Here is an 11745-nt window from a genome sequence, read left to right as displayed (position 1 = left end):
AGGTGTCAAGATTTATATAAAAAGCCTTAATGAATAAGGGCATTAATTATCCTAATAAACACAACATTGTAATGTAATAATAGTGTTAAGGGAGGCAGGAGAGATTTTCAAGTAAATATATATATATATATATATATATATATATATATATATATATCGTCTTCTCAAATGTTAACTTCGGAGTTTCAGTTTGAAAATTATAACTAGAGTTTAATTGTCTCCTTCATAGCATAATTACAAACTCATGGATTGGATACAGTAGACCCTATTTCTCATCCTTAGAGATGTACCATAAATGTCGTATTTATGGAAGATGTACACTCATGTCCAAAATTATTGTCGCATGTCTATAAATATGTTGTTGTAGGAATATAATTTGATAACGAATTTGCCCGGTATTCCTTATAATGTTAGTATGAGTATAATCGGCAAAGACATATGTGACAAATTTCACGTCAAAAGAGCAGTAAATAAGAATAATAAAACGAAAAGAAAGCTTTCTTGTCCATTTAACAGCATTTTATTTTACTCATTCTAATTTTCGTATTTATAATTCTTTTCCTGTGAAATTTACCACAAATATACATTTCCTCATTATACACATCGTATCAGTATTAAAAGTACCCTGCAAAATCATTATCAAATTATATTCTTACAAAAACACAGTTATAGTTGTGCGACAATCATTTTGGACATGAGTGTACATAAGACAGACATATTGACTGTGTGTGCAAGAAAATACATACATATATAGTCACCTTTGCTGGTTAAAGACAAGAACATCGATCACCCAAACACCATAATGTTGTTCAACATGTATTTATTTCAAATGCAGATGCGATAGGCTATGTTATCAACACACACACTAACAATTCACACTACACACTATTCACAAAGAATAAATTTCAGATATTTGCTATCAAGCATTCACTTGGGAGTTAATTTAGTAAAAAATAACATAAAATTAAGAGAAATCAAAATATGTATACATATCAACAATAATACCGAAATCTTCCATGAAATATCTGCTGTCATGTCGAGGATTAATTATTCTTGGCTTCGTCGCACTTTCTTCCGTATAAGTGCGAACTGTAGCTCTCTGCAATGTCTTCGTCACTCTCTCTTCCCATTGAGAGTGAACCGTAGTTTTGTGGAAGATCTAAGATGATCGTATAGATCTTGCCTTCAAGATGCTGCTGGTATAGTTACTCTTTTGTTAAATGAACATCGTATTAGTCCTGCTTAAATATCCAGGTACACCATGCTAGTATAATATATATGTGACATCTAATACAGCTATAGGTTTAATGGATTACATTGATACTGTATCCTATCGCATACATTTTGAAAACTGGGTATGTTTTCATTTCTTTTTATCCTGAATCCTGATTACTTAGTTTTATTTCATGCATTTATTTTACGTTTTTACTTCCTTTTGATGATTGCATTAAATCAATATCCTGGATTTATATAAAGCTAAAATTCCCAAGAAAAATCTTCAACTCAATAATTTCCCTTCGTGGCGGAAACTTCATAACGAGGAACTACATAATTTATATGGTTTACCCAACATTGTTAGGGTTGTCAAGTCTAGGAGGCTTAGGTGGGCGGGTCATGTAGCTAGAATGGAAGAAAGTAGAAACGCTTTCAAAGTCTTGACTGGAAGAACAATCGGAAAACGACCATTAGGAAGACCTATGCGCAGATGGAAGGACAATATTAAGATGGATCTCGCAGATATTGGAATACAAAGTAGAAACTGGATGCAGTTAGCTAAGGATAGAAGTCAGTGGAGAGCTTTTGTGAACGCGGCATTGAACCTCCGGGTTCCATAGGCCATAGAGTTAGTTAGTTAGTTCTTAACAGTAGGCAAAATAGGAATAGGCGAAACATGAATTCCTGTTTCGCCTACAATCTTGATAACGTAAGCATCTTGATAAATATTGCTGGGAGGCTTGTAGGCGAAACAGGAATAGGCAAAACAGGAAGGAATCAGTGTAGGCAACCTTCTTGAATATCTATGTGTGTGTGTGTGTGTGTGACAAAAAGGTTGGACAGTGGAATATCTCGAGAAATACACCTGCGAATCAAAAATTACGAAACACGTGTCCTATATTTTAAAAAGATCTATTTAACTAACACAAAATGAAATTGCCCTCTCCTTTCCTAAGGAGAAAAAAGCCAACTTTAAAATTTCAAATGGGGATCCCATATTTTTATTGGAGATTCGGATTCTGCGAACAAAAATACGCAATTTTTACTTGAAGTACTTTTCGTTATCCTTGTAGCTGATGCTATAATCGCAAGATTTTGAATATCATCGTACGTCACATGATGTTGATAATGAACTAAATAGCTATGTCTAGAAATACACTTAAGATTCAAAAACCCACCAAACACGTATCCAATATTTTAAGACCTATTCAACTAACATAAAATGAAGTTGCATTCCCCCTCCCTAACAAGGTACATTCGCGAAGTGTCTCCTAGGGATTCGTCTAAAATTGATTTAAATGCAAAGTTTTCCGCGGCCCAAAGTGTATTGTACTAATTTTAGCGGTTCATACGGGTAATTTGCATATTTATGGGCCTTCACATATCTGGAATTCATTCACTAGTATAACGCTTGGTCACAAAACTGCTTTCAGTTTCTTTAGATGTAACTGAACATAAATGTGGTCATATCCAAAACAAATTGGATCAAGTACTGCTTCTCTGACATGTGCTATCCACACCGGCCGCCATTTGGATCCGCCATATTGGATTCAACTTTCGGTTTTTCAAATGGGAACAGGTGCATATGATATATCAAATTCATATACAATTTTCTCGGAAATTCATTGGTGTAGTGAGTTTTACGGTAGCTTGTAGTATTTGTAAGATATTGCATGTTAAATGTGAGGCATTTCACAAATTCAACCATTAAAAACTTGTGACGGGCCCCGTATGTATGTGTTATCTTTTACATGATTTATTGTTGACGAAATGTTTTCTGAACGTACATGCATGCAGACACAGAGATGTAAATAGCATATGGTAGATCTTCACCAAAATCTGGTCGTATCTAGATTTACATTAGGCATTTTCTTCGTAATACAATACTTCCTTGTTATAGTATAGGCTAACATGGAAGTAATAAAAATCACTCACAGAAATGTTGTAAGATTATGACACCAATGTTGTAGAGAGTTTGTTTATACCTATAGTACTTTTCCAGTTAGAAATTGTTTTGACTTGTCACCATCAAAAACGTAAGCATAACTGATATTACTCTGCAATGTCTATACGACTACCCTCTGTCAATAAAATCTCTAACTACACTTCGAAGTCTATTACGAAAACAGAGAAATTCTCTGCTCTCTGACCAGTGTTTCTTCCAGACCTGTTTCTTTTGGAGGGGCACTTCCCATCCCTCGGAGCTGACCAAAACAATGCATTTATAATATAATAATAAATAGAATAGTATTAGCAGTGCTCCCCCAGGATACTTAGTATGCTCCGCCGGAACATTATTTCTGAAATAAACACTGTCCCTGACTGCTGTATTTCTGCTTTCTATTTTTGTTATTAGGTGTAAAACTCTGTAGTGAATAACCGTGTGTATCAAAACTTTTAGATTTTAATATTTCATAGTGTAGAATATATAAATGTAATTTATTAACAAATTATATTTTGAACTCGTTTTGGTACTTAAGAAAACACAGTTGAGTGGGTTTAGAAGAATGCAGGCCTACTTTTAAAAACTGCAGATGACTGTGCGTAAAGAATATTTGAAATAACACAAGAGGAAGTCATTGAAGAGTGAAAACTATCGAAAGTCGTTCTAATATATATGATAGAAAAGATTGTGTATCTAACAGCAGCTGCGGAGTAAATATATTTATTTAGTGTTGTGATGAAACTGCAATAATCACTGATGAACGAAGAAAGAATTTGTGTTCTGTTTTTATAATATGACTATTCGGTTATTGAACTAACAACTTATGATCAATATGTCATCATGCATAACATCTGATAAATAGCTGTAACTGACCGTAAGGAGTAATTGTGAATACACAAAACCTGCAATTTCTTGGAGAAAGTTGAAGGAGGAAGATAAGTTTTAAAAGTGGTATTGAACATTTTATATAAAACAGATGTGTCAAAAAAATGTTTATACACTTTCAACTGTCATAGAAAATTTTTCCTATCTTACAAAATTAAATTTTGGGGAAAAGTAAGGCCATAGTCCAATTTGAAAAGTAGGCGCAAGTGTACTTTATGGTCAAACTGAATGTTCCGAATGATAGTTAAAATAAATATTCAAACTGATGGCCTTCAGGATCAATACATTTCTGAGTACTAGTCCGACTGCTTCTGTACTTCGCATCAAATTCTCCGAGATTTCTGCCCACACCTTTTAAATCTTATCACAAAATGTGTCCAGGTTACGTGATTTACACCTCATCTCTCTCTGTGTTTCAAAGAAAAATCGAGCAGCGTAAAATCTAGAGAGCGAGCAGGAGACTGAATTGGTCCCCTGCGTCATATCCACTGACCTGGTACCTTTTGAACTAGGTATAGTCATCTTCTTGATTGTCATTATCGTACATTGCAAGAATGGCAGGGAAAATGGAATCAGAAAGAATTGTTAGGCACTCTTCTCCAGTTACAGTACCGCCAAAACGGAAAGACCCAATGAGTCCCCTAGGAGACAAACTATTTCACACATTTATACCAAGCAAATTTAGTCTTTTCAACAGTAATGTGGCGATTATCTTAAGCCGAGTACATACAATTATAACCATTATACATGTGGCAGTTCCATTAAGACTAAACTGTGCTTCATCGGAACAAACAATGCTGCCCTCAAATCTCGGTTCATATGTAGCCAGCTCCTGAACCCACTGCGTTTCTGCCATAGTAGCAGAGACAACTTGCTGTAAGCTTGAATTTCAAGTCGGCCAAACTTGCATCCAGCTCGATTGGAAAACGTGCAAGCATGCCGCAAGCTGAATTTCAGTGATAAAGTTACATTGTGGCAATTCAGTGTTCCATTCAAGCTTGACGCAAACGTTTTACAAGTCAAGTCAAGGCAAGAGCCAGTGAAAGGCCAGTGATGGTTGACGTTCTGTGAAGGGTCCAAAACATCGCTTGCAAGTACAACAAAAGGCAGATTGTATGAAAGCATGCGCTTCAAGTGCAAGCGTAGAAAGCCAAAAGCCAAGCACATGTCAATTGGTCAAAAGCTTTGTTGCTACTAGGATGCGATCCTGTGGTCAGGTCGTCATCACGTAGTTGTTGCACCAGCCTTCGAATGTACACACACAGTTTTTTTTTTTTTTTTTTTTTTTTTTTTTTGTAGTATGCGTAGCATTTACACCTCTTGCACGTGACCCTTATCTTCAACATTTTTATGTTGAACGCTGAAACAGTCTCAGTACCTCAACTGAGATGCATCACTTGTTGCCGTGCGAAGTTGCCCTGATCGGCCTTTCACCACATCACACACTGTTCCATGAACCTCGTATTTGTCTCATAGACATGTAATCGTTACCCTTGAAGGTAGACCAGTCCCATACTCACGTCTTCACTGTCACTGATTCGCAGCAACATTCTCAAACTTCGAATACTACTTAATAACCTGTTACCGCTTTTCAAATCTCAAACGTCCGTAGCATACTTTGATGTTGCTCTCTTGTCACTTACTAGAGTACGCTTGTTTTATCTTGGCACATTTCCTACCAGTGCACTTGGTTGACCTTTAAAGTATTTTCTGCTAGCACTCACATGAACGTTGTGGCCCAATAGATGTCTTATTGGCTTTGTCGTGTAGGTAATGTTAGTTGTAAGCCAGCTCATCAGATAAGGTCATTGCTATTTGGCGGGTATTTGAAGGTTTGCGTTTTACTTGCCATTATTGGAATTTCGTGTGACTTGCCACGGTTACCTTATCGCATATTTATCTGTTTATGACAGCGTGTGCGTTGCCACGCACCTGCATCTAGATTTGTCCTTGAGGGGGTGGGAGTAATTTCCCAAGCAATTTTCATTTTTCAAAGCAAGGCAATCACCTGAAACGCAAGAAACAAAGCAAATTTCTGATTTAAGAAATAGGAACTTTGTTACAGAAGCGTCATTTCAAATTTTGCTTGGGGGGAGGGGTAAGATCCCTTGAAATAAGTAAAATTTCACGTTTTTCACTGATTTGCTACTATTCTGTTGATAAAATCTATATAAATCTCAAACTCTGGGGGGGGGCAAATGCCCCTCCCTGACCCCCTAAATGACGCCCATGCCTTGTTACATTTATGCGTGTCACAAAACTCACAAAACTCGCACGAAATACAAGAAACAAAGCAAGATTCTGATGAAAGGAGTATTCTTGCAAATCTACACAAACAATTGAAGTTCTTCAGTAATTCGAGCGCTCATTTTGCCGCCTAAAAGCATGGAAGAAACACAATGATTTATATATTACATCACATTCGATCCATACTCCTAGGTGGTTCCAATAGGAACCTTGTCACTTGCGCGTCGCACGTCATAATGATTATAAGTGGGGTTTGTGGTGAACAAACACCGTGTAGATGGGTTTTCCCATTTCCTCCCACTTTCTTCATCTTGCCATTTCATTCATTTTCATCATCGCCGTCTCCTTTAGCCTACCCGGCATAACCGTGGAACAAAACTCCAAGGTTTCATTTCATTTTCATTTCAAAATGTAATATACTCCTGTGTAAATACCTGTGTTATTTTTTTCTTGACTGGGAAAACTCATTCCAGTTTCTTACAATAGCGAAACACACTTTCTCCCACAATTTCTTCTCTCAATTTATATCTGAATATTCTTGCGAACTTTTCTTTTTATATAACGCTGGGTGTTTCTCTATTTTCTCAATTTTTCATTGTCTTTACCACAAATTAAAGACATACATGTATTAGCTTCCATTGCGAACACTTCTTTTCATACTCTACACACGGAGCGAACTGTTATGTGAAAAAACTTGTAGAAAACATCTATTATTTTTATCTCTCTGCTTGGATGTACCGCGGCAACTTTTCTGTCGCCATCGCCGCAGTAAACGGACTCCCATAAGACTTAATGCATTTTTAGATTTTGCTCAACTGTTTCGTCGCCAAGCTGTTGCCTTAGGCCTACCGCTCACTGACAACATTTTGTCGGGCAACTATCTTGTTGCTCTGGCTAAATGCATTGAGTCTTATGGGAATCCGTTCACTGAGACGACGGCAACAGAAAAGTTGCCGAGGTGTTGCTAAGCAGGGTGAGAGCAGGGCAACAGCTCGGCGACGGAACAGTTGCACAACATCTAAAAATGCATTGAATCTTATGGGAGTCCGCTCACTGAGGCGACGGCAACAGAAAAGTTGTCGAGATATCTCCAAGTAGAAAGGTAAAAAATAAATGTTTTCTACAAGTTTTTTCACGTAACAGTTCGTTCCGTGTGTAGCGCGTGAAAAGAAGTGTTCGCAATGGAAACTAATACATTCTTTGATTAGTGACTAGCATGTCTTTAATTAGTGATAAAGACTATGAAAAATTAATTGAGGAAATAGAGAAACGCCCAGCATTAAAGAAGAAATATATATAAAGAAGAAATTGTGGAAGGAACTGTGTTTCACTGTTACAAGAAACTAGCACGAGTTTTCCAGCCAACATAAAACAACACAGTTAAATTACTCCCACCCCCTCAAGGTCAAATCTAGATGCAGATGCGTGGCAACGGACACGCTGTCATAGATAGACAAATATGCGATAAGGTAACCGTGGCAAGTAACACGAAATTTCAATAGTGGCAAGTAACACCGTGGCAAGTAACACGCAACGATTTGAAGTGCTCAGTTGCCACAGTTGAACAAATGTATTAAAGTGATTTGTGAGTGGTGTCGCGTTTTGCTGTGTTTCCTAGCGTATTGTAACTGTCAACTTAATCGTGGCGTGGCAACAATGCGTTGCTGACGGATCCATCCTTTAGGCGGGCAGCGTGCCAATATAAAATAAACGTACTCTAGGTTGCCAGGTACACTATGACGATTCTGTTGCCATCTGTTAGCTAGTGGCAACCGGTTACTGTTTGGTACCAAAATGCTCACCATCCTCGTAGGTATTGCTCAACCTCAATATCGTCTCTCTATAACTTACGGTTCCGGAGGTATCGTTCCTTAAATCTCCCGAAATCGGACCTTTTTTGCCAATATCTCGGGAACGGTAAGAGTAAGGAAAAAATTTCCATCACTTGTTTGAGATAATTTTTGATGCTGTATCGAATGGCGGGCTCAAAATTGAAAAATCCGGAAATAACACACACACCAGGGGCGGATCCAGGACCGACTTCTGGGAGGGGGGCGGTTTGTTGTCATACTGCTACTTTTAAGGGCTCCAAACTTTGGGTGTTTTTTATTTATATATATAAAACAAGACCATTAGGAAGACCTAGGCGCAGATGGGAGGACAATGTTAAGATGGATCTCGCAGAGATTGGAATACAAAGTAGAAACAGGATGCAGTTAGCTAAGAATAGAAGTCAGTGGAGAGCTTTTGTGAACGCGGCACTGAACCTCCGGGTTCCATAGGCCATAGAGTTAGTTAGTTAGTTAGTTATATAAAATAAGAAAGTTTCCTCTTCTGGGGGGGGGGGGCGATTGCTCCACCTGGATCCGCCCCTGACACACACACACATACGCATGAAGAATTCAGTAACGAACTTTCTAATTTTGTTGAATATATATATATTGCTAGTACAAAACATATATTTTTTCACAAAGCATGGCTCTGTCTGACTTTAAATAATTGGCTACAGTCAGGAGCGTTATTTGCGGAGGGCAGGGAGGGGCCATTGGCCCCCTAAGGTTGAGAAACACTTGTGTTTTAATCAATTGTATACTAATATACTAATAGAAAATGTGAAATTATTATATAAGTGGAAAATCTTACCCCCCTCTCTAGCAAAATCTAAAATAACGCTGCTGGCTACAGCTAACTGACAAATCTCTCTTGAGACCATTGAAGAAATATTTTTACGAATTTGCGCCAAGTCAAGTATGATTACAATGGTCGTCCTTTCAGTAAACTTGGCTTTTTTGTGACATATTATCACAAGCGCAGCAAACCTGGGCAAATATGGCGAAGTACAGGTTCAGCTTAACAGAAAAATCAGCATTTCTAACCCAAATGCAATAGCAGATTACTCAGTTGTAATAAACTGGAATATATTTAAGAAGACACTTTATTTTACTTTTATCATATCAAATACATTTAAATTTATCACATTTGGTTACCGTATTCAAAAAGGTTCATAAGCTGGGCCCTAAGATTTTGCAAATGGTCAATACCCCAGGTGTCAAGATTTATATAAAAAGCCTTAATGAATAAGGGCATTAATTATCCTAATAAACACAACATTGTAATGTAATAATAGTGTTAAGGGAGGCAGGAGAGATTTTCAAGTAAATATATATATATATATATATATATATATATATATATATATATATATATATATATATATATATATATCGTCTTCTCAAATGTTAACTTCGGAGTTTCAGTTTGAAAATTATAACTAGAGTTTAATTGTCTCCTTCATAGCATAATTACAAACTCATGGATTGGATACAGTAGACCCTATTTCTCATCCTTAGAGATGTACCATAAATGTCGTATTTATGGAAGATGTACACTCATGTCCAAAATTATTGTCGCATGTCTATAAATATGTTGTTGTAGGAATATAATTTGATAACGAATTTGCCCGGTATTCCTTATAATGTTAGTATGAGTATAATCGGCAAAGACATATGTGACAAATTTCACGTCAAAAGAGCAGTAAATAAGAATAATAAAACGAAAAGAAAGCTTTCTTGTCCATTTAACAGCATTTTATTTTACTCATTCTAATTTTCGTATTTATAATTCTTTTCCTATGAAATTTACCACAAATATACATTTCCTGATTATACACATCGTATCAGTATTAAAAGTATCCTGCAAAATCATTATCAAATTGTATTCTTACAAAAACACAGTTATAGTTATGCGACAATCATTTTGGACATGAGTGTACATAAGATAGACGTATTGACTGTGAGTGCAAGAAACCACATATATAGTTTTGATTTAACCACCTTTGCTGGTTAAAGACAGGAACATCGATTACCCAAACGCCAGAATGTTGTTCAACATGTATTTATTTCCAATGCAGATGGGGTAGGCTGTTATCAACACACACACTAACAATTCACACTACACACTATTCACAAATAATAAATTTCAGATATTTGCTATCAAGCGTTTACTTGAGAGTTAACTTAGTAAAAAAAATAACATAAAATTAACAGAAATCAAAATATGTATACGTATCAACAATAATACCGAAATCTCCCATGAAATATCTGTTGTCATGTCGAGGATGAATTGTTCTTGGCTTCGTCGCACTTTCTTCCGTATAAGTGCGAACTGTAGCTCTCTGCAATGTCTTCGTCACTCCCTCTTCTCATTGAGAGTGAACCGTAGTTTTGTGGAAGATCTAAGATGTTCGTATAGATCTTGCCTTCAAGATGCTGCTAGTATAATTACTCTTTTGTTAAATGAACATCGTATTAGTCCGGCTTACATGTCCAGTACATCATGCTAGTAAAATAGTGTGTGTGTGTGTGTGTGGTACATAATAGCACGTGGTTGTGAATGAAGCATCTGTTTATGAAGGTTGTTTAAACATGAGTGTAGGGAACCTTCTTGAATATCTATATGTGTGTGTGACAAAAAGGTTGGACAGTGGAATATCTCGAGAAATACACCTGCGAATCGAAAATTACAAAACACGTGTCCAATATTTTAAAAAGATCTATTCAACTAACACAAAATGAAATTGCCCTCTCCTTTCCTAAGGTGGAAAAAGACAACTTTAAAATTTCAAATGGAAATCCCCTATTTTTATTGCAGATTCGGATTCTGCGAACAAAAATACGCAACTTTTACTTGAAGTACTTTTTCGTTATCCTTGGAGCAATCGCAAGAAATTGAATATAATCATACGTCATATGATATTGATAATGAACTAAATAGCTACGTCTAGAAATACACTTGAGATTCAAAAACTACCAAACACGTATCCAATATTTTAAGACCTATTCAACTAACATAAAATGAAATTGCCTTCCCCCTCCCTAAAAGGGAAGAAGGTCCAACTTTAAAATTTTAAGTGAAAGCTCCCTACTTTTGCTACAGATTCGGATTCTGTAACCGAAAAGACACAGCTTTTAGTTGAAGTACTTTTCCTCTATCCTCCTACATGGCATGCATGTAATCGAAAAACAAATAATCATCACACGCCACATGGCGTTGATAACAGGGGCGGATCCAGGGGGGGCTATCGGGGCGATCGCCACCTCCCAGAAGAGGAAACTTTCTTATTTTATATATATAAATAAAACCCACCCCAAAGTTTGTAGCCCTTAAAAGTAGCAGTATGACAACCTCCTCCCCCCCCCCAGAAGTCGGTCCTGGATTCGACCCTGGTGGATAATGAACTAAATATGTCGAGAAATATGCTTGAGGTTCAAAAATCACGAAACACGTACCGAATGTTTTTAAAGGTCTAGCACAAAATTAAATTGGTTTCATTTATATTTCAATACAACCGTGGTAAACCATTACTATGTGAAAAGCAAGGTTATTATGAGAAGTATAAAAGGTCAAGTAGACAAAAATGCTTGTTAAATATCACTTGACACATACACATCTGT

The sequence above is a fragment of the Thermobia domestica genome, chromosome 11 (assembly GCF_964235325.1).
Source record: "Thermobia domestica chromosome 11, izTheDome1.hap1.1, whole genome shotgun sequence".
Classification (NCBI taxonomy): Eukaryota; Metazoa; Arthropoda; class Insecta; order Zygentoma; family Lepismatidae; genus Thermobia; species Thermobia domestica.
Note: the sequence above shows the minus strand (reverse complement) of the source record.